General features: G+C 46.1%; 1 long non-coding RNA gene across 1 annotated transcript in view; it reads right to left on the bottom strand.

Annotated features, from left to right (window-relative positions):
- Window positions 1-9,484: 9,484 nt before the first annotated feature.
- Window positions 9,485-20,754, bottom strand: part of LOC132646770 (uncharacterized) — a 37,286-nt gene continuing 26,016 nt past the window's right edge. Inside the window, exons 2-4 of the long non-coding RNA XR_009585015.1 lie at window positions 18,680-18,822; window positions 15,728-15,963; window positions 9,485-9,662 (exon numbers count right to left, since the gene is read on the bottom strand). This is a non-coding gene — a long non-coding RNA (uncharacterized LOC132646770). The remainder of the gene's footprint in view (window positions 9,663-15,727; window positions 15,964-18,679; window positions 18,823-20,754) is intronic.

The following is a 20,754-nucleotide window of genomic DNA, read 5'->3' as shown; positions in this document are numbered from 1 at the left end:
TAAATAAATAAATATCAGCCTTTCTTTAAAAAACAAAACAAAAAACAAAACAAAAAAAACCCGAATGCTCAGGGATAGTGGGTGGCTTTGTTAGGGTTATAGCTGCCTTAACAAGTTAAGTTTGCCTACCCACACCAATTCCGCCAGTTAAAAAGGCCAATAACATTGAGAAACAGACAACAGAGACATCAATGCCGCCTCATTGGGAAGAGAAAAAATAAAGAGGCCCAGTGACCCCCTACCATGCAGTATGGTGGGGATCCAGGGAGTCTCCTAGCGGGGAGGTAAGCAAATGAGGAAGTGGCAGACACACACGTGGAAAAGGGGGAGTCAGGGTCTGGGCTCCAGATGGAGAAGCCGCAGCACTCCCAGAAGCCTGGCATGTTTATCATACACCACTGAACAAGGGGACTGATCTCTCTAGAGCGTCTCTGCTGGGGATCAGTCTTCAGGATGTAAACATGGATGGGGTTGGGCGGGGAGTGGGGTAGGGACACTACAGTGGATGTTAACCGCACGTGGTCAGCACTTGCACTCAGACCAGAGGAAGCACTGGCCCTCACCGGGGCTGAGGTATCGGGACCCTTGGCATGGCCAGCCCATAAACAACACACATTCACTCTGGGCTTCACTCACTCCCTCGCCCCCAAGTCCATCTTTGGGGTGCTGACCTGAGGTTTAAGTTTAAAGAGAGAGCAAGGCTCAACAAGATGGCTCAAGCCTGAGGACCTGAGTTCAATCCCCAGACCCCACCATAGAAGGAGAGAACAGACTCCCCAAAGTTGTGCTCTGACCTTTCCATACTTGTTATGACAGGCAGGCATGCCCTCACAAACTCAGGTATCACACACACACACACACACACACACACACACACACACACGGCACAATACAGAATGAGTGAGTGAGTGAATGAATGAATGAGAAAGACGAAAAGGATAGCAAGATAGTTAAACTCTATCCTCTTAAATAGAGGGTGAGAGGGGAGCATCGTTAAATAGCTCGGGGCGAGGTATGGTCCTGCCTGTCACTGACCTGTATGTGTCTCAGCTCTGGTCTCTCCAGCAAGGTGGGCTGATTAGTCATCAGACCATGTGAAATCTCTCCCAGAAAGACTTGTTCCTGCCCTTTCCTTCCTCCTCTGGCACCAGGCTTCTGTCTCTCCCTCCCACCAAATAAGACTTCTGGGGAAATTTTGATTCTTTGGGAACCATTGTTCTGAACGTCTGCTAACACAGTGTCTCGTTCAAAATATCTTTTCTCCTGTCAGGACAGTTGCATAACTTTCCCATCTCTAGACACCATCACAGGTACTTCTGCAATTTCTGTCCCTTCATACATCTTGCATATATTTCCGTATTAATATAGAAGGGCTTATATTTTGCTAAATTGCAATAATAATTCCTTTGGGTGAGTCATCTCTCTGGTACACATTTAAAATGTTTACTTATGATTATGCGTGCATGCAAGTGTGCAGGATGCATGTGAGCATGGGTGCAAGCACCATGGTGCGCATGTGTAGGTCAGAGGGCAACTTGACAGAGCTGGTTTTCTCCTTGACCTTCACGTGAACTCACTCAGGTCCATGTTAACCCGCTGCACCACCTCACTGGCCCTCTCCTCACATCAGGTCTGAGGCGATGGTACCCAGGTTGTTCATAGTCTCACATGGAAGAGGTTAGCAGGGTCAGCAGCCCTCCCCTGAGGTTCTGGACAGTGCTCTCTCTTGCAGAAAGTTATGACCCGGAGTGCCTGGTAACTAATGTGTTTCTTTTCATCACTCTCAGCAAAGCCGTGCAACCCTCCTACAAGGGTTCTTGGGAGACTGGGAGTGATGCAGAATCCCACGGAACTGTGAGAATATTTGTCATTCTGTTTTGATATAATTCCAAGGTAAGTCTTTTGATTCCCTAATATTCGAGTACCAAATTAGATAAAATCAGCAAGTTAGAAAATGTCCAAATGGCCAACCAGCATCCTGTTTCCTTAAATTTCGTTTTGAAAGATGAACACACCTCGTGAGAATCCAACCCATCTTACAGACATCTAAAAGAACAAGTGCATCCTTGGTGTGAAGAGAGTTCAGTACCATTTCCCCCCACCTTGTACCACTACACTTTTTGTGCAGCCCAGGCTGGCTTAGCACTCACAGTCCTACTGCCTAAGTGACAGGCCTGTGATCTACTTTCTAAAATTTAGAAATTGGGGGTGGGGTGGGATCTTGATGTCTAGCTTGAACCTTGAACTCTGATTCTCCTGCCTCAGTTTCCTGAATGCTATAATTACAAATTACAAAACACCACCATGTCTGGGAGTGTTTTAAAACTAAAGCATGGTGGTTTTAGTTTTAAAACTAAATCTGTGTGGTGGTGGCACACACCTTTAATCCAAGCACATGGGAGACAGAGGCAGGCAGATCCTTGAGTTCAAGGCCAGCCTGGTCTACAGAATGAGTTCCAGGACAGCCAGGGATACACAGAGAAACCCTGACTCGAAAAACCAAAAATTATAAATAGACAGATGATAGATAGACAGACAGACAGACAGATAGATAATGCTTAGAAGTGTTACAATAAAGAAGTGGAGCTATTGTGGGATAAATAACAGTCCTCCAAATATATGTTTGCATCCCAACCCCTTCTCTGACAAAGTAGAATAGAGACTGGAGATGAAATTAGATCACCTGCAGAAAGTATGTAATCACCAGTTATCTTGTGGTTATCACATGCAGAAAGTTTGTAATCAGAGTGGAGTCTTCAGAGCAGCCCATCTCTCTGACCCTGTTGACCCTCTCTGATCCTGCATCTTAAAGGCCATAATGGTTGTTTCTGACTTCATAGCTGGAAAAGGCCCCCACACCAAGAAGCTAGCACCATTGGAAGCTACTGAAGGTAGGAAAATTGTTCTCTTCCAGGGCCTCAAAATAGGAAGGCAGTCTTGCCCACACTTTGAGTTTCAACCAGTGAGGCTCATTTTGGACGTTTGTCATTTCGAACTGTTGTTGTAGCCACCAAGTTAGTGGTGGTTTGTAATAACAGCAATAGAATTGGAAAAGAATGTGATTTCCACCGGGCAAAATGACATTTAAAATGACAGTTGCGCTGTCACATCAACCCTTGCCAAACAGAAAGACGGACATCACACAGTTCAAATGATCTGGCAGAGCTGTTGTCAAGGCGAAATTGAAACTGAGACCATGGTTCCGAGACTGCATCTGTAATGAGAGGACTGAAGAGGAATAAAAAGTGGGGAGCTGGGATCTCCTTGCTTCAACTGTTGAGCTAGAACAGACCAAGGAATTCCTTCCCTTCCAACCCGTAGTGATCCTCCATTCTCTTTTCCAGCATCAGATTCCAAGGGCATCTCCATTGCTTGCTTGCAGAGCCAAAGGCGAGTTCCTTGCTGCCCACCCACTGTGGGCTGCCAATTCGTAAGAATAATTCTCTCCAGCTGGAAGCTGCATCGACTGTCCAGTTTGCATCTGTGGGCTCCTGTACCTCCCAAAGATGTCACTCTGGAGAACGAGTCATCTCTTCTTCCTGGGCAAAAGCCAGAGGGTGCCAAAGGTCTTAAAGATGCAGCCTCAGTGCTGCAGCCACACTTCTTCCAGAACACTTATCTCAAGAGAAGTAAGACAAAGCCCTGGACACCAGCGATGCTACCAAAGTCCCACAGAAGAGCCAGCAGGAGGTCTTCTGATTCTTCCTGGCCTGGGTGTGACCCTCACTGACCTCCTCCATCTGTGACTTCCTGTAGCCACTACACAGGAACTGAAATTCATCAAGGAGATTCATGACCTGCTGATGAACCTCTTTGGTCTGTTGTGCCTCCAAAATGAAAACCTATCTTCTCCAGACTCTCACGCTGGGCTTGAGGCAGAGTGAAGCACTGCCCTGCATGTGTGAGGCCCTGGGCTTGGTCAAGAGCACTATTTAAAAGGGGAGGGAGGACTGATTAGTGGCGTGGTTTGAAGGGAAAATGTTCTCAATGGGCTCACATATCTGAACCTTTGGTCCTCAGGTGGTGGCATTGTCTCTGAAGGCTTTGAAGCTGTGTAGCCTCTCTTTCTGCTTCCTGTGTGCTCATAAAATGTGACCAGCCAAGTTCCTGTTCCTGCCACAATACCATGCTCTTCCCACCTTGAAGGGCTCTATCCCTCTGGAACAATAAGCCAAAATAAACTTTCTTTTGCTTTTGGTCATTTTTTTAATTAATTTTTTTAATTTAAATTTATTTTATTGCTTGATTGGTTGGTTTTGCTTTTCCAAGACAAGGTTTCTCTGTATAACAATCCTGGCTGCCCTGAAAATTGCCCTGTACACAAGGCTGGTGTTGAACTCCCAGAGATACACCTACCTCTGCCTCCCAAGCGCTGGGATTAAAGGTGTGTGGCACCACATCCAGCTTTGATTTATTTTCATTTTATTTGTAGGGGTGTTTTGCCTACTTGTGTTTGTACCACAAGCACGCAATGCCTGTGGGTACAAGAAAAGGGCATTAGATACCTGGAAACTGGAGTTACAGATGGTTGTGAGCCATCATGTGGTGCTGGGAGTTGACCCTGGGTCCTCTGCAAGAGCAGCCAGGGCCTCTAACCACTGAGCCATCTCTCCAGTCCACAGAGAGTCTTATCACAGCAACATAAAAGTAACTGGTATCATTAAAATAATGTATTTCAGATGGCAAAAAATAGGCAAAGCCATATTCATTATTTATTGTTGAATCATAAAAATAGCCCCCTGGAACAGGAGGAACCCTCAACCACCTTCTAGTAGGGTTCACCTGTCAATACCAGTCATGATAAGCTCTTACCGGTGACTTTACAGTGTGTAAGGCAATTTCTACATGACTTAGCTTTCCCAGGAATGTTATATGATATATGCCTTTAAGATCTTTGCTGGGACCTGGAGCGATGGCTCAGTGGCTTTGGGCATTGGATGTTCTTTCAGAGGACCCAGGTCTGACTCTCAGCACTCCCGTGGCAGCTCACAGCTGTCTGTGACACCAGTTCCGGGGGATCTGATGTCCTCTTCAGGCTTCTGCTGACACTGCCTGCTTATGGTATAGAGCTATACACAGAGGCAAAATACTCACATCCATTAAAGAAAAATAGTTAAAAATAAATCTAAAACAATATTAGAAAACAGATGGTTTTTTCAGGATCTGGGGAGACGGCTCTGTGAGAAAGGCATTTACCCTGCAGGTGTGAAGACTGGGGATCAGATTCCCAGATCCCCATGAAAGCCAGGTGGATGTGATCCCAGGGCTTGGGAGGTGGAGACAGAAGATGCCTAGGACAAGCTCTCTGCATAGATTAGCTGATTCAGTGAGCCCCAGGTTCAGCGGAGGGACTCGGCCTCAGCATATACAGTAGAAATCATCAAGGAAAACACCAGTGTCAAGCTCAAGCCTTCACACGGTGCCCACACAGATGTGAACAAGTATACACGTAAGCATACAATACATACATACATACATGCATACATACATATGTACAGTACAATTTAAAAATTAGAACATCTTTGTGAATGAGAAAACTGAGCTTTGAAGAGGTGCGTTAAGTTATTCCAATCAGACTGTGGAGCCACGTGACTCCACGCCAGGTGACTGCAGATGTCGGCAGCGGAACCGACCTGGAGCAGCTCATGGACTCCAGCAAACTGCAATGCAGTCGATAGCCAGTCTTCCCACCACCCAGTAACCAGTGGCCACTGCTGCAGCTTGTACCGCCTCCCCCTGGCCCCTCCCTGGTCCTCTGCTCACAGCTGCCTCAGTGGCCAGTGGCCACACCTCCTGCTGCCCCCTGGGGCCTGCTGACCACCACAGAACTTGACTGTTGGCAGCTGCAGTTGCTGAGCACTGGCATGGGAAATCTCAGGCCTTGAGTTGGCGACTGAGCAAGTTTCCTCCAACCCAGAGAATGAAATGACCTTTGGTGACAGCCCAGGTTGTATGAGAGGCAGGACTCTGGATGTGTGGGGCTGAGTAACATTGACGGGGTCCCGCCCCTGGGTCCTTCCCACCATGGGGTGCTTACCCTGGGGGCCATGCGGCTCTCCTCCAAAGACTGTCTACACGGACCTGGCAAACGGGCAGGCACGACTTGGCAAACTGTAACTGTCTCCGTGTGTACATCTCCAGTTTGTGCCCCTTGGGACTGGGAGGGCTTGGGGTTCGTTACAGATCTAGGAAGGTGAGGTGGTAGGGTGGGGCCTTCAGAGGATCCTTATGTGACCTGCAGTTGGGGGACTAACCAGAGATGGTGGCGGGCAGCTTCCACTGGCAGGGTGCCCCAAATTACAGCCCCCAGCTCCATGGAATCCTGCCCATCTATCTTAATCCCAGTTCTGTTGCTCGGGGCCCCACTCGAGAACCAGTCTCAGACTTGAACAAAAGAGGCACTCCGCTGTGGCTAACTGGATTTGCACTGTAGTCCAGTCCCGCCATCAGCCCTTGGATGTTGTTTCCCTGTGGCTGCAGGACCCGGTTCTGAATACGGACCTTGAGCTGAAAACCCCAAGATCACATTTCTTGGAGGATCTGGAGACCCTCTGTTCTCCAGCCCAGGGAGAAGCGGGTCCTCCTTGTTTTTGTGACAATCGTATACAGCACTAAACACTCTGTCACCGGTGCCTAGCCTGCTAAAGCACTTTATTACAGATGCCTGAAGGCAGTGGTTTCCACAACTGTCTTTCTGACAAGCCCCAGAATGTTAGAGCTGCTTTAGTCTTGGGGTCAGATAATAATTTAAGACTTTAATTCCTTTAGATACTGACTTAAATTCTTTTGACTTTGGGGGCTGGAGAGATGGCTCAGCAGTAAGAGCTTGTAAGACCTCGGGTCTTACAGCTCAGGAGTTCAAGATCATGCCCTTCCCAGAAATTCCCCCAGACCACGACTCGTTTCAAAAGCAAGAGGTTTATTAACCATTGCGCAATGGGGTCACCCCTGCCGGTCAGCAAAGAGTGGCACCGGGAGACAAAGGCCTTTAGGTTTTTAAAAGAAAAATTTCAGGAAATTTGAAGTTGCAGTTTTGGCAATTTAGGATTGGATGAGGAAGCTATTAAGTAAGATAATTGGTTCGTCTTAGGTGCTCAAGCTTGGCCAGTCCTGCCAAGTGTGGATGCAGCTGCAATTGAAGGTGGGGGTGGTTAGCTCATCCTTGAAGATTAGGGGCTGCAGACTTTTGGCTGGAGGTCAAAAGTTACTCAGAAGAAGTCTGGGTTCGTTGCTAAGAAACACTATCTCAAAGACAGTAGTTTTTCTTTTTGCTGAGTGAAGGTCATTGCTTGCTTGCCTTTTTTCTATCTGTCCTCATAGATAGGGTCACATTTTTTTATTCTCTGGAAAGGTACTAAGAGGCTTTAGCTTAACCTGAACCTAAAACTCAAAACTATAGGCTTTAGAAGACATACAGGTTACAAAGTTAGTCTAACCCTTTCAAGCTCATATTACCTTTACAGAGGACCTGAGTTTGGTTTTCAGCATAATATCAGGCAGCTCACAACTTCCTGTAACTGCAGCTCCAGGTGGGCCCAAATCCTTTGGCCTCCATGAGTACTCACTCTCATATGTGCATGCCTGTGCGTGCGCGCACACACACACACACAGATAATTTAAAATAATAAAATAATAAGTCTTAATTTTTTTATTTCAAGTTTATTACAATGCATTAAATGGAGTAATTTTCAGAAGTTTACCTTAACCCTGGAATTTGATAATAGCAAGGGATATCCACACTGACATCTGAGCCCTCTCTGTTAGAATTTTATTGTTGGAATTTATCTTGTTGTCCAGTTGTTTGAAGAAACAAGTGGTGAGCTGTGCTCGGCAATGTACTTTTAATGTAGCTGAATGTGATTTTAGATGGGAAAAAGAATAAACTTCATCTGACCTTGACCTTGAATTGTGGCCAATTGTGTTTCATAAAATCAGCCCCAGAGTGAAATAAATCAGACACGAAAGGTGAGCTGCTGGGTGGTTTCATTTAATGAACGACATAAAGCAGATAGACTCAGGCATAAATGGCGAGTTCCTGCTCAATGGGCACAGAGTCTGAGTGGGAAGAGAAAGTTCTGGATGCTGGTGGTGCAGCACATGGGTAGTTAGTGCCATTGAAGGGCACACACAAAAATGGTTATGACTTGTTGTACACTCTGGTGCCTACCTGCAATTCCTGCCCCTTAAAGAGGCTGAAATAAGCAGGACCCTATCTTAAGAGCAAACAAAATGGTGCAATGGTAATTTTTAGTTTGTGTGTGTGTGATGTTTTTGTTTGTTTTTAAAAGTGTGTGTGCATGTGTGTATGTGTATGTAATACTTTGTTTGTTTGTAAAAGTGTGTGTGTGTGTGTGTGTGTGTTGGGGTCAACATTTGATGTCTTTCCTCAATCGCTCTACCATTTTTTAAATACTTATTTTTATTTCATGTGCATGTGTGTTTTGGCTACATAAATGTCTTTGTAATGTGTCTGTGTACCACATGTGTGCACTGCACACAGGCCAGAAGAAGGTGCCAGATCCTCTTAGAACTGGAGTTATAGACAGTTGACAGCCACCGTGTAGGTGCTAGGAATTGAACTGTGGTCCTTTGGAAGAGCAGTTAGTGCTCTTAATCACTGAGCAATCTCTCCTGGTCCCTGCCCCTGTCCTTGAGTTTGCACTGCAAACACTTTACCAACTGAGCCATCTCCTGACACTGGTTTTTGTTTTTGTTTTTGTTTTTGAGACAAGATCTCTCTATGTATCACTGGCTAACTTGTCACTCGCTATGCAGGGCAGGCTGACCTCCACTCACAGCAATCTTTTTGCATTTCAAGTGCAGGGATTACAGGTGTGTGCCACCATTCCTAGCTCATGTTAAAAATATTATACTACAATAAGAAAGTGGGGGGGGTGGCCCCAAATCATTGCTTCCAGTGCCAAATGCCCCTCCCAGGCCTTGCTACTCTCCCACTAGGAGCTGGGTTTCTGTTGCCATAGAGGACAGCAGGAATGATAATGGGAATTCTAAGACTAAGGCAAAAGAAGATGCAGAGTGGCAGGCTCTGCCCTCCCCACCATATACACCTAGGGACCCTGAGCCCTGCCAGGCCAGACAGCAGAAGGGACAGGAAGGGAGAGCACACAGGGTGGAGGGGGCTGCCTCAGAGCCTGGCTTCAGTTCTCCTGGCTCAGATGCCGGGAGTGAGTGAATCCACCTGGCCAGGGCCCGAGTCAGGGTGCAGAGATGCCAGGGGAGAGCTGCAGATGGAGCCCAGGCAACCCCAGAACTGAGAGCAAAAATAATAGTAAATTGTTATTTTCTGACACCTCTGGGTTAGATGTTGGCTGATCCAAGGTCTTGCTAGAAAAAAAAAATGATTTCTTCTACTCAGTAGCAACACCGCAGGCCCCAGAACACAGCAAGAGGCTGAGTGAAGGCTGAGGGAGTAAAGGAAGGAGGGAGGAAGTGAAGGAACAAAGTGATTTAATATTTTCACGTGCTTTATTAATTCTTGGGGTCACCTATGTCACTTCTTGGGGTAAAGTTTACATAGGCTGGCAGTAGTTCCGGGGGAACATTCTGGCTTCAGAAGGAGGAGCCACATCCTCTAGGCTTTTGCCACCTCTTCCTGAGGGGATCACAGCATCTGTGGCTCGGGGCATAATTGGTAGAGAAATCTAATTCAATGGGAGAACAAAGAGACGGGTGATGTTACAGAGGGCAATTGTCCGTACTCCTCAGATTTCACATGAACACCTCGCCTGGACTCCCCTCCCGTCCCCCTCAGCCTTCCTCTCAGAGTGGCATCTGGTAGGCTAGTCTGAGAGACAGAGCAGGTAGTGCTGGCCTCAGCCCCAGCTGTCTTTTGTGAAGGGCCTGTGTTTTGGTTGGACCCTCCGAACTCCCTACTGTGTAGAGTTAACCATTTGCCCAGTAGGGCTTGAACCAGGGAACACCCAAGTCAGAAGCTGAGCTCTAGGCCTTGGGCTTGTTGTTACAACTCTATAGATAATGGACACAATTTTGGCTTCTAGCTTCTAGAGTTCTTGTCAATCTAAACCTCAGGGGAGGGAAAGAGCACGTAATGACTTTCAGAATGCTCCAGAAGTCTTGTCAATGCTTCAAATATTTTTTCTACCCTTTTAGATCCAGACCAGTTTCTTTTCTTGACACCCTTCTCTGTAAGCAGGCATGGTTGTCCTTGCTCCAGGCACTCAGGAACCCCCCCTCTGCACTTTTTCAGACACTTGTTGAGTCTAGCTTCAAAGTTCTCTGTAGACTTACTGCCCCTCCTTATTACCTGCCATAGATTGCCTTCAGTTGTGATGACTAGGCTTCTAAAAATCCAGGTAGAGCTGGAGAGATACCTTGTTGGTTCAAAGCACCAGCTGCTCTTCCAGAGGACCCAGATTCAATTCCCAGCACCCACATTGTATCTCACAATAGGCTTTAATCCCAACCCTATGGGATTCAACACCCTGGTCTGGCTTGCAAGCATGTAGTGCACAGACATACACGCAGGCATGCAGGCAGAACACACATACACATAAAATAACAAAATAAACTAGTAAGAAAACAGAAACAAACCCCAGGCTAAATCCAAGTCCAACAGCAACCTGATCTACAGAGCAAGACACTGTCTCAATAAAGTAAGGATGAAGAATGCAGCTCACGGGTAGAGTGATTGCCTAGCAGGCGTAGGGCCCTGGGTTCCATCTCTACCACTGCAAATAGAACAATAATGAGCTAGGTAGGTTTTATGTCAACTTTATACAAGCTAGGGTCACACAGGTAGACGGGACCTCAACTGGGAAAATGCCTCCATCGGACTGGCCTGTAGGCAGGTCTGTGGGCCTACAGACCCTAATGATTCATGTGGAGAGGCCCAGATCACTGTGAGCGCTGCCATCCTTGGGCAGATGGTCCTGAATTGTACAAGCAAGCAAGCTGAGCAAGCCAAGAGGAGCAAGCCAGTAAGCAGCATCTGTCCATGATCTCTGCTTCAGTTCCTGTCTTCGGGTTCCTGCCCTGAGTTCCTGTCCTGTGGTGATATACTGTAACATGTAAGCCAAATGAACCCTTTCCTCCCCAAGTTGCTTTTGGTCATGGTATAAACCACAGCAATAAAAACCTTAACTAGGGAAATAATAATAATTTAAATAAAGAATACCAATACAAAATCTGCATGTTTTAAACTGACTGCTAAAGTGAGTGCCACTTTCCAAACTCAAAATCTCAACAACAAGCTGACAGAGGTACTTACCAGTGACCTCTCTGTGCTACAGTTTAGTCGCTTTTACCACTGGTGTATTTATTACATTTGTGGGAAAAACTTTAAACTTTAATGTATTGCTATCTTGTAATATATATGGTGTGTGTGGAGTGCACATGGCACTGCATGTGTGAAGTCAGGGCACAACTCTGTAAGACTGGGTCTCTTCCTTTCTTTCCATGGGTCCTGGGGACTGAGCTCAGGCTGTTGGGTTTGGCAGCCAGTGCCTTCACCCACGGAGCCATCTTGCCAGCACTTAAGCTGGAAGATGAAAATGTTCATCTTGGGCCCATAACAAGTGTAGTTATGATGGTACACACCTGTAATCCTAGCACTTGACCTGGAGGAGATGAGGAAGGGGCTATAATCGGGATGTAAAGGAATAAAATATAAAAAATAAATTAAAATTAAAAACAAAACAAGAATGTGGCACGTATACATTACGAAATGCATGTGCAGCTTGGTTTTCGCAGAAACAAGATTAAAAAAAAACTTATACAAATATAAACATTGCTGTACAGATGTTCTAAGAATAAAATGATAAACGCTTAAAAAAAATCCTAGTACTTGGAAGCTCAGGCAGGAGAGTTACCGTGAGCTTGTTTCGTGAGAACAGCTAAGAAGCAAAGCTGTTGGAAACCTGATGCAGTCTGAGTAGACCCGAATCCTCAGGTGTGCCGGGTGCAGGGGTGGAGGGGTGAGGTTTGGGTGTCTCAAATGGCAGCTGATGTTTGTGTTCGTGAAGAAAAGCAAAGCAAGCGGACAAAGCACAAACACAGCGGTTTACTCCTCAGGGATACAGGGTCAATGGCTGCACTTTTAATGAGAGAACAGCAGAGGATTGGTTTAAGGAATTGCCTCACTGGAGTGTGGAAGCTAGTGGGCCCAAAATCTCCCGTTTGGAGGCTGACAGAGAGGACACCCAGGTTTTAACACTCTCTGCATATGACTTGCTTTGGTCAAGAGGAGGATGAAAGTGACTTATACCTTTGCAAGTGGATATCTCACTCACCCCTTCCTTTTCCATTGCCCTGAGATGGCAATGTTCAGATACATTGAGTCCGGTGACTGTCACAGGGCTAAACTGGCTGCTGAAGAGCAGGAGGACACGTGTGAAATAAACCTTTGTCCTTGGCACATGAATTACCGAATTACCAGTCACAACCTTAACTGATCCCCCTGACATGCCGTCTACAATACAAAGGGGCCGTGTGATACTTGAAGAAACTCCTCTTAGCTTGGAGAGATCAATGCTTAGCTCTTTTTCTTGTCAAATGTAAAGCAGGGGGAGGGTCTGGGGAGTCGGTCAGCGGTTAAGAGCACTGGCTGCACTTGCAGAGGACCTGGGTTCAGCTCCTAGCACCTACACGGTGCTCACAATCTTCTGTAACTCCAGTCCCAGAGATCTGACGCCTTTTCTGGCTTTCGGGGCACTGCGTGCAAGTGGTGCCCATGCATTCATGCAGCCAAAACACCCTGATATGCAAAATAAATTTTAAAAATCATTAAAAATGTAAAATGGGACCTAGGGTTGTAGATCCAAGAATAAAGCTATTTGTAGAGTTTTGCAAAGGGATATTAAATCAAAGCAATGGTTAAATGAGATAGGAATCGATTGTTTTGTACTGAACACTGAACCTTCAAGTGACCATGAGATGTTCCCAAACTCAAATACTGTGAGAAACAAGCGAGTCTCCAAAACTAAACTGAAATTAGCCTGAAGTGAGGCTGACGTCACCTCGGTGCTGGCGTACATCACCGCTCACCCATTAATGGCAGCACTTTCGTCATGGAAAATCAGATGGAGGGAATGTGAGCCATTCTGAGGATGGAGAGAAGTTTTGGCTCATAGTCACAGCAGAGAGCGAATGTTCTGCAATGCCAGGCACTGAAAACGGTGAAACGGATAGGGTCTGTGCTGTGCGCACCACACCACATGAGAAAGAATGTGGTGAGTCACTTGCTTTGTCCGTTCTGTGAGTGGAGTGTTATTACTAGTGAGGTAATTAGCACTCATTGGCTGCAAATTACTAGTGAAAGCTCCTTTTAACAAAAGTGGACAAATTTACTGGGGAGTATCCCAGAACCCCAGGGGCAGGAATGATGAGAGGTTTCAGAAAGGATGAACAAAGGAACTTGAAGGCCAATGTTTATGCTTCCTAGTCTCTGCCTGTCTCTGCAATTTTATTTCCTTCTCATTCTTCCTGCAGCCTGGCTCTCTGTGTCTCTGGTCCACAGGATTGCTGACAGGGTTCTCATGTTGACACATTATACCCCAAGGTTAACAATGGTCCACTTTACAATGGATCAGTCACTCCCAATTGGGTATTACCAAGAAAAGGAAGCCTATTGGCATGTCCTGAGTTGCATGACCCCTCTGTTTAGCCTTTGCTTGCAAGAGGTACAAACAGGGCTGCTTCTGAGTTGGGCATAGCAGAGTGTATATGCCTACCACTGCCTTCAATTTGAGACAACTCACTACACCGGACTGGATTACTCTCTTTTGACAGCACAGCACAGAGCACATTCAATTTCACTGACATAAATGGTGGAATCTGAGGTTGAGTTGGGGTCTCCTTCAATATGGCCACATTGTCCATTGTGGAAGAGCCTGTGCCCTCACTGAGCAATAACTGTTCTTCCCGTTTCCAGCCTAGTTTAGTCAGATGACAGGGCTGACTGAAAGGAGCTCAGTAGGGGCTGTGTTTGGCTACCAAGTACCCGTAAGGCCACTCAGCCCCAGCTCCTTCATCTATGTTCTCTGAATCCCACGGAGTACACAAGGCCTGGTGGATTTTTCCATGCTAACAGGAGTCCTTAGCATTTTGCTTTTGCCTTTCTCCTGCATGTCTCCCTTGTTATTAGTTTCATTTGTTTGTTTTGTTTTTGGCAAAAAGAATCTTTGTGTATCCATCCTGGGTTTGTTCTCTGGTCAATCCACCAACCCCTTTGCTATGTGGCTTCCTTCAAGGTCTGTCGCTTGCTGGAAGGTTGCCTGGCCTCATTCTCCACAGTCAAGAACAACAAGTATTAATTTACCTCACAACCTTAGGCATGAGAAAATCCTACTTTTTCTTACCAAAAAAAAAAAAAAAAAATCAATGCATCAAACTGTGAGCACCCTCACACCAACCAATGGCGAATCCAAGGAAGCCATGACATTAGCTAGCCCCTTCTGCCACGACTGTGACAGGGCTCCTGGAGTTTACGCGATGCTAAGTGGTGGAATGCTTGGCCTAAGGAATGGCCACCTACTGCCAGGCTTGCAAGAGACCTGCTCTCAGATCTCAAGGGCCCCTGGCTTCTGAAGGGGACATACACAGCCTCTGTCCCTGCAGTGTCCTCCCTTGGCAGGGTCCCCTTGAAGGTACTCTAGCCAGCCTGAGCATGGTAAACATGGCTCTGGCAGGCCTTGCCCTTCTCCCCCATTCCCTCTGCCTTGCTAAAAACTGTTAGTTCACATTCCTGAAGCTAGCCATCAAGATCTATTCCCTTATTTTGCCAGTCTCTTCTCCTGAGGCTGACAACCAAGGTCCAGCTATCAAAGTATTAAGGTCCAGCAATTAAAAGCCCCCTTTGGCTGCCCTAATTAACATGCCCAATTAAAATTAAACACCCCATTCTAACACACAGTTTCCCCTTGTACCTTTATAAACTGCCATTTGCCTGCGGGCCACATCTGTCTCCTTTCCATCCAGAGGCAGTCTTTTGTCCCTACTCCAGGACATATACTCCTGCCCCTTTCCTTTGTTCCCTCCCCCTTCTCCCTCACCCTCTACCTCCTGTCTTTGTCTCTTATTCCCTTCCCTCTGTCCCTCTGGAGCAACTAAATCTCCTTTGTGCTGAGAACTTGGACTTGGGGGTCCTGAGCCAATACTTGTCCTTATACCTCTGTCATCTAGAGATTCCTTGTGGTCCACCCTGGCCTCACTCCTCTGCCATCTTGAGCTCAGGCTTTAGAACACAGAAGCCTATGGGTTGGAGCAATGAAGCATGTGGCAAAATGCTTACTGTCGGAGCATGAGGACCTGCACCCACAGAGAAGCTGGGTGTGGTAGTGCACACCTATGACCCCAGCCCTGAGGAGGCAGAGACTGGAGGATCCCCAGGCTTTTCTGACCTGTTGTTCTCACCCAGTCATGTCTGTGAAGCTCAGGTTCTGGTGGAGGGGCTGGCTAACAGGTTAAGTCCAACAAGCTGGGTGACTCACAGGACCCACATAGTGGAGAGGACAAATTTCCACAAGCTGTTCTCTGATCTCCTCTAGTGTGCCATGCACATACCCGTTCCCCTTTCAAATAAAGAGAAATTAATGAAATAAAATATGGAGGCGAGTGAGTGGGACGAGACTTGACATGGCCTCCTCATACATTTGCACAATGGTATACTTATGAACCTACACATACACATTCACACACACACACACACACACACACACACACACCACACACACCACACACACACACATACCAAACAGCTGTTGGGGGATGGTCTTGTGCACTGTGTATTCAGATGCTGATTCCTGAGCCCAGAGATCTGGTTGCAGTTTGGACGTGGACATTGTCATCATTATTGAAGAGTCTCCTGTCTCAATGTTGTATAAAACTTATCATCCATCATCTCTGATTGGTTAAGAAAGACATGAACAGCCTATAGCTGGGCAGGAGAGTTGAGGCAGGATCTGGAAGCCCAGTTAGAAGGTCACCCTGGGGACAAAGATGGAGAAGAAGCAGCGAGAGCGAGACTTGATGGCAGGTAATGAGGATCAGGGCTGGGAAATAGCCCAGGCCAGTGTAGTCAGGTTAAAGTAGATGAGGATCTACCCAGCGATAGTGTGTTGATGCTTATTACTAAATGTGATAGGTTTCTGTGTCCTTATTTAGGAGCTAGAGGAGGCATAGAAAAATCAATACTCTAGCTGGGCATGGTGGCTCACGCCTGTAATCCCAGCACTCAGGAGGCAGAGGCAGGCAAATCACTGTGAGTTTGAGGCCAGCCTGGTCTAAAAAAAAAGACAGAAAGAAAAATCAATGCTTATTTTTACAAACAACTTTGCCTTAAGTCTATTAATTGTTCCATGAAGCAAGAAATGCTTTTTGTAAGGGTGAGTGTTAGCATTTAGGCAGCCTGCTTCTGGGTTGCCTAGTAACCTATGATGACATCATGTGTGGGCCACCAGGTAGATGTACCTGGCAGGCGCAGTTCAGCTGCACAGGAGCTATAAATGGACCCCTGCCTCTTACCTCTCTCTCGCTCTTGTGCTCACTTGGTCTCTCCTACCCTCTCCCCTTTCTCTGTAGGGGTGTCCCCTCCCCTCCATCATGTCTCTCTCCTTCTCTCTCTCTCCATCTCCATCTCATAAACCTCTTTCACATAGTATCTGTTGTGCGCATCATCATTTCAGTGGGGGCGGGCACCATGAATTCTTCTTGAAGCACCTTGAAAACCAGAAACTATCATTTTCTTTCTTCATTCATAGAAGCCTCCACAGCCACCCATTTTCACAGTGCTTCAATGTTTTTCAGAGTAGTGGGAACAGGAAAGTGCCGACCCACATCTCAGACCAGGGCCTTCTACGTAAAAGACCCTACTGCAGTCCCTGATGACCAGAGGTCACCCTGACAACAGCGGGGCCAGAGCGAAGATACTCTTGTACAGATTCCTAGGGGAAACATTGAACCTTGGAGTCTCTTCCTTTATAGGTCAGTTTTTGTTACCTCTATTTATTTATGGTGTGGATATGCACCTGCCATAGCACACAGGAGGTTGCAGGACAACTTGTGGGCATCAGTTCTCTCCTTCCACCCTGTGGGTCTAGGGATCAAACTCAGATCATCAGGCTTAGTGGCAGGTGCCTTTACCAGCTGGGCCATTTCCCTAGTGCTTCATCCCCCAGTCTTTATTTTTTAATCTTATTTTACCCTAACTGAAGCCAGGAGGTTGTGGAGTTCAGGAAGGAGAGAGAAGCAGATCTCTGAGTTCAATGTTAACCTTGTCTACAGAGTGAGTTCTAGGACAGATAGCACTATACAGAGAAACTGTCTCAAATAACTAGAGAGAGAGAGAGAGACTTTATATGAGGTAAACAATTCTGCAATACATACCTGTAGTTCCAGCACTCAGAAGACAGAGCCTGGAGATCAGAAGTTCAAGGCTAGCCTGGGCTACATAGTGAGATCCTGTCTCAACTAACTAGCTAGATAGCTAGCTAAATGACAGCATAGATTTACTACTTAATCAGTTTTAAATGATTATTATTTAATATTGTTTCAAAAAATAATGATACACTATGTGGTGGAAACAGTCTTCCCTGAGGTCTCCAGAGTCTCTCTTCTCTATTCTGGAAGCCCAAAGGCCAGGGCCTCAGTCTTCCTTTCTATGGTGCGCTGATCAGAGCATCAGTCCCCCATCATGACTTAGTGAATTAACTTCCTTGCATCCCACAGCTCAAGCAAAGACTAAAGCTCTTGCCTGATTCCCTGGCAGGCCTACTGCAACACTTGGCTTCTCAAGTCTGAGCAGGGTAGCCTGGCCCTGGTGCAAGTGTGAAGTGTTTAAGTGTGACTGTGAGGTTGGTTTTGCTCCTTAGATGAGCTGGGGCCATTTAGCCAAAAGTGGTGTGTGGGTGGTTTTTCTCAATGGGAACTAGTGTTTCTTTGGACACTTTTGTACTCTCACTCTCCAAACATTTGTTCTGAACACGCCAGATTGTTCTTTGACACTGTCACAATCCAAATTCCAGCAATACCTTTAGAACCTCAGGCCAGGAGACGCACCTCAGCTCTCCTGGCAGAGCGGCTCTCATTTCTCTTCTGCTCCTACATATTGTGAACATATCTTGCAAAAAGTTTGAAAAGCCCATGAGTAAAGTGGAACTTAAGAAGCTTTTTCTAAAAAAAAAAATTTAAAAGGAGAAAAGTTATACAGTCCTAACATATGCCACAAGAAGCAAAATGCAAGAGATGAAACAGTCACACACATAGCTCATTAATGCAATTATTTATGTATAGGGACTGTTATCTGCAGCTCCTGGGCAAACTGTTATACACATATTTGAGTATTTCTGTGATTGAGAGAGTTTGACTTTTGGAGAGATTGGAAATGCATTAATTATCTCTCTGATTTTAAAATATATTTTTCTTTGACAATTCCATACACCTATACATTGTATCCAATGCATCCAACCCAAATCTCTCTCCCCCTCTTCCCATCCCCAGTTCTTCCCCTTCCCATTTTCTGTTCTCTTCCATTACTATTAATGTTATGTGTTGTAGGTGTTTTGCCTGCACGTATTTATGTATGTGCACCGTGTGCATGCAAGCTCATCCTCTTTGTTTAAAGTAACATTTTCCCTGTTTTAATTACTAAAGCTAACAGCTGTCCTAACATTGCTAATCAGTTCAGATAATCTATTATACTTACACTGTCAGTTTGGTGCTGCCAGGGGAGTTTGTTGGAACAGCCTAATGCCTCGATCAGCAGGAGGCCCACCTTCAGGCCCACAATATCTCTTTGCAGGATCTGAACAGGTTCAGATGGAAGGACAGCACTGGAGAGAAAGAAACCTAAAAGAGATTTCTCTGTTAAATGTGCAGGCATTGGGTGACAACACCAAAGAAACTTTCCCTTGCTAATCAAAGTGTCTCAGAAAGATTGGCCAGGTAAAGAACCAGCCTGCCTCCATCTTACCTTAAAAGCAGCCATTTTATTGTGAAGACAAACTAGGCTTATTCCTGTTTGTGATTAAATCTGTTTCTCAAAGATAGGGCTATGCCCCGCCTATAACTACAAACGGTTCTGTACTGCCTCTTCCAGGAATGGCAACCATATTTTTCTTTCAAAAAGTATAATAGGCATCTTGCAGCCCTGCCTTTATTTCAAAAGGGCTGTTATACCTATCTTGTTTTGGCTACCTGTTGTTACTACAACCTTGCAAGCATGTCTTTGTTTCAGGAGGTCATTATAACTAACTTGCTATGCTTATGTCCTGCTCCTGAAACCCTGCCTGTTTTGCCTGACAAATCCCTCATTTGGAAACCCCTTACCCTTGAGCTATAAAAGCCTTGTTTTCTTCACATCTAATACTGACCTCTCAAACCCCACCTTAAGAGGAGGCAGCTCCTGTACACAAATAAAAAGTTTGCTTTAATTAATTTGGCCATGATGATTTGGGTTAGTAGTCTTTATTCTCTCATCTTTGGGAGCCTGGAGCTGGGGTTTGGGTGGGGGAGGGGCTGGAGCTGTGCTGAGTCACTGGAAGTGCCTTGAAAAGCCCCCAGTGGACAGGTTAAGGGGTCTGTGCCTCCATTTCTAAAAAGCACTGATGGAAAGCACTGAATAGCCACCAGGCCTACATGAAGACTTTAGGCTGTTGCTGTCAGGGTCAGCCAGGCCAGTGGGAAGAGAGAAAGGAAAACAAGGCCTGTGAAAAACTTTGCTGCTTTAAGAATGCTGTTACCCAGGAGGAAAGGTGGTGATCCTTCTCCTGCTACCAAAAGAGGTCATAGCTGACATCCCCACAACAAAGGCCAGATCAACAAGAGAGAGGCACAGCAGATGTATTCAGTCACAGTTCTTCATGACCCGGGGGCCTTCAGAAGGAAGACACAAGGACCCAGAGTGAAGTGTCAGTTTCTCTGCTTCGCTTGCAGAAGGATGCAGAAGTGTGATCAGACATGAGAGTATGTGATATAGATAAACGAGGGGCCCACCCACTGACGCTCATCTGCTTGCATTCTCCGTGGCCTACTCAGCGTATATGTTTTTCCGGATATGGGCAGGACTTTTCTAGACCCGGGTGATCTTACACTCTATTGTCAGACAAGACAGGTCAGAGAATTTCTTTCTTGGCAAGCTCTAAGATAAGAAGGCATTAAAGAAGGTATTAAGATAAGAAGGTATTAAAAAAAATAACACAAATATAACAGAACCATAGAATTTAACAGATCCAAGAATCATTTCAAATCCGGATATGCAAGTCCCAGACAACTTTCTATCTCTGTTCTAGTGCCAAGGGTGGAAAGTTTGAGCCAAGTCTTACGTACACTTTGCAGAAACATGAAGCTAATTTGGAAAATAAGTAAGCTCTAATTATTGGATTTTTAGGGGAGCAGGCAAGGAAAGAAAACCATTTTTCTCTAGCTTGGCGTGAGACATGTCTAGGCCTATTCCATTTCTGAAAGTAAGCCCAGTGCCAGTGCTGGGGAGCTTCTCTTGGCTCTCCCGCCCGGTTTACAGCAGTGAGAACACAAGCAGCACCCTGAACTTTCGTCTGCTACAGAAGTGGCCATGGTAGGCCATGTCAACTTAACCTCCAGCTGGGTCACACACGCTTGGACCTGTGAGCAGACTATCTGTCTTCTAGATTTCTATGGAGAATGGTTGACCAGGGAGGGCTTCAAAGGCCTGTGTCCCTTTGCTATTGAGGTTGTTTGGCTTGTGGTGGTCATCCAACTGGCCAATGGCATGCCTTCCTCCACCCCCTTTCCAGGTCCAGC

Source organism: Meriones unguiculatus, chromosome 12 (genome assembly GCF_030254825.1).
Source record: "Meriones unguiculatus strain TT.TT164.6M chromosome 12, Bangor_MerUng_6.1, whole genome shotgun sequence".
Lineage (NCBI taxonomy): Eukaryota > Metazoa > Chordata > Mammalia > Rodentia > Muridae > Meriones > Meriones unguiculatus.
The sequence above is the reverse complement of the archived record's forward strand: the minus strand, read 5'-3'. Positions and strand labels throughout refer to the sequence as shown.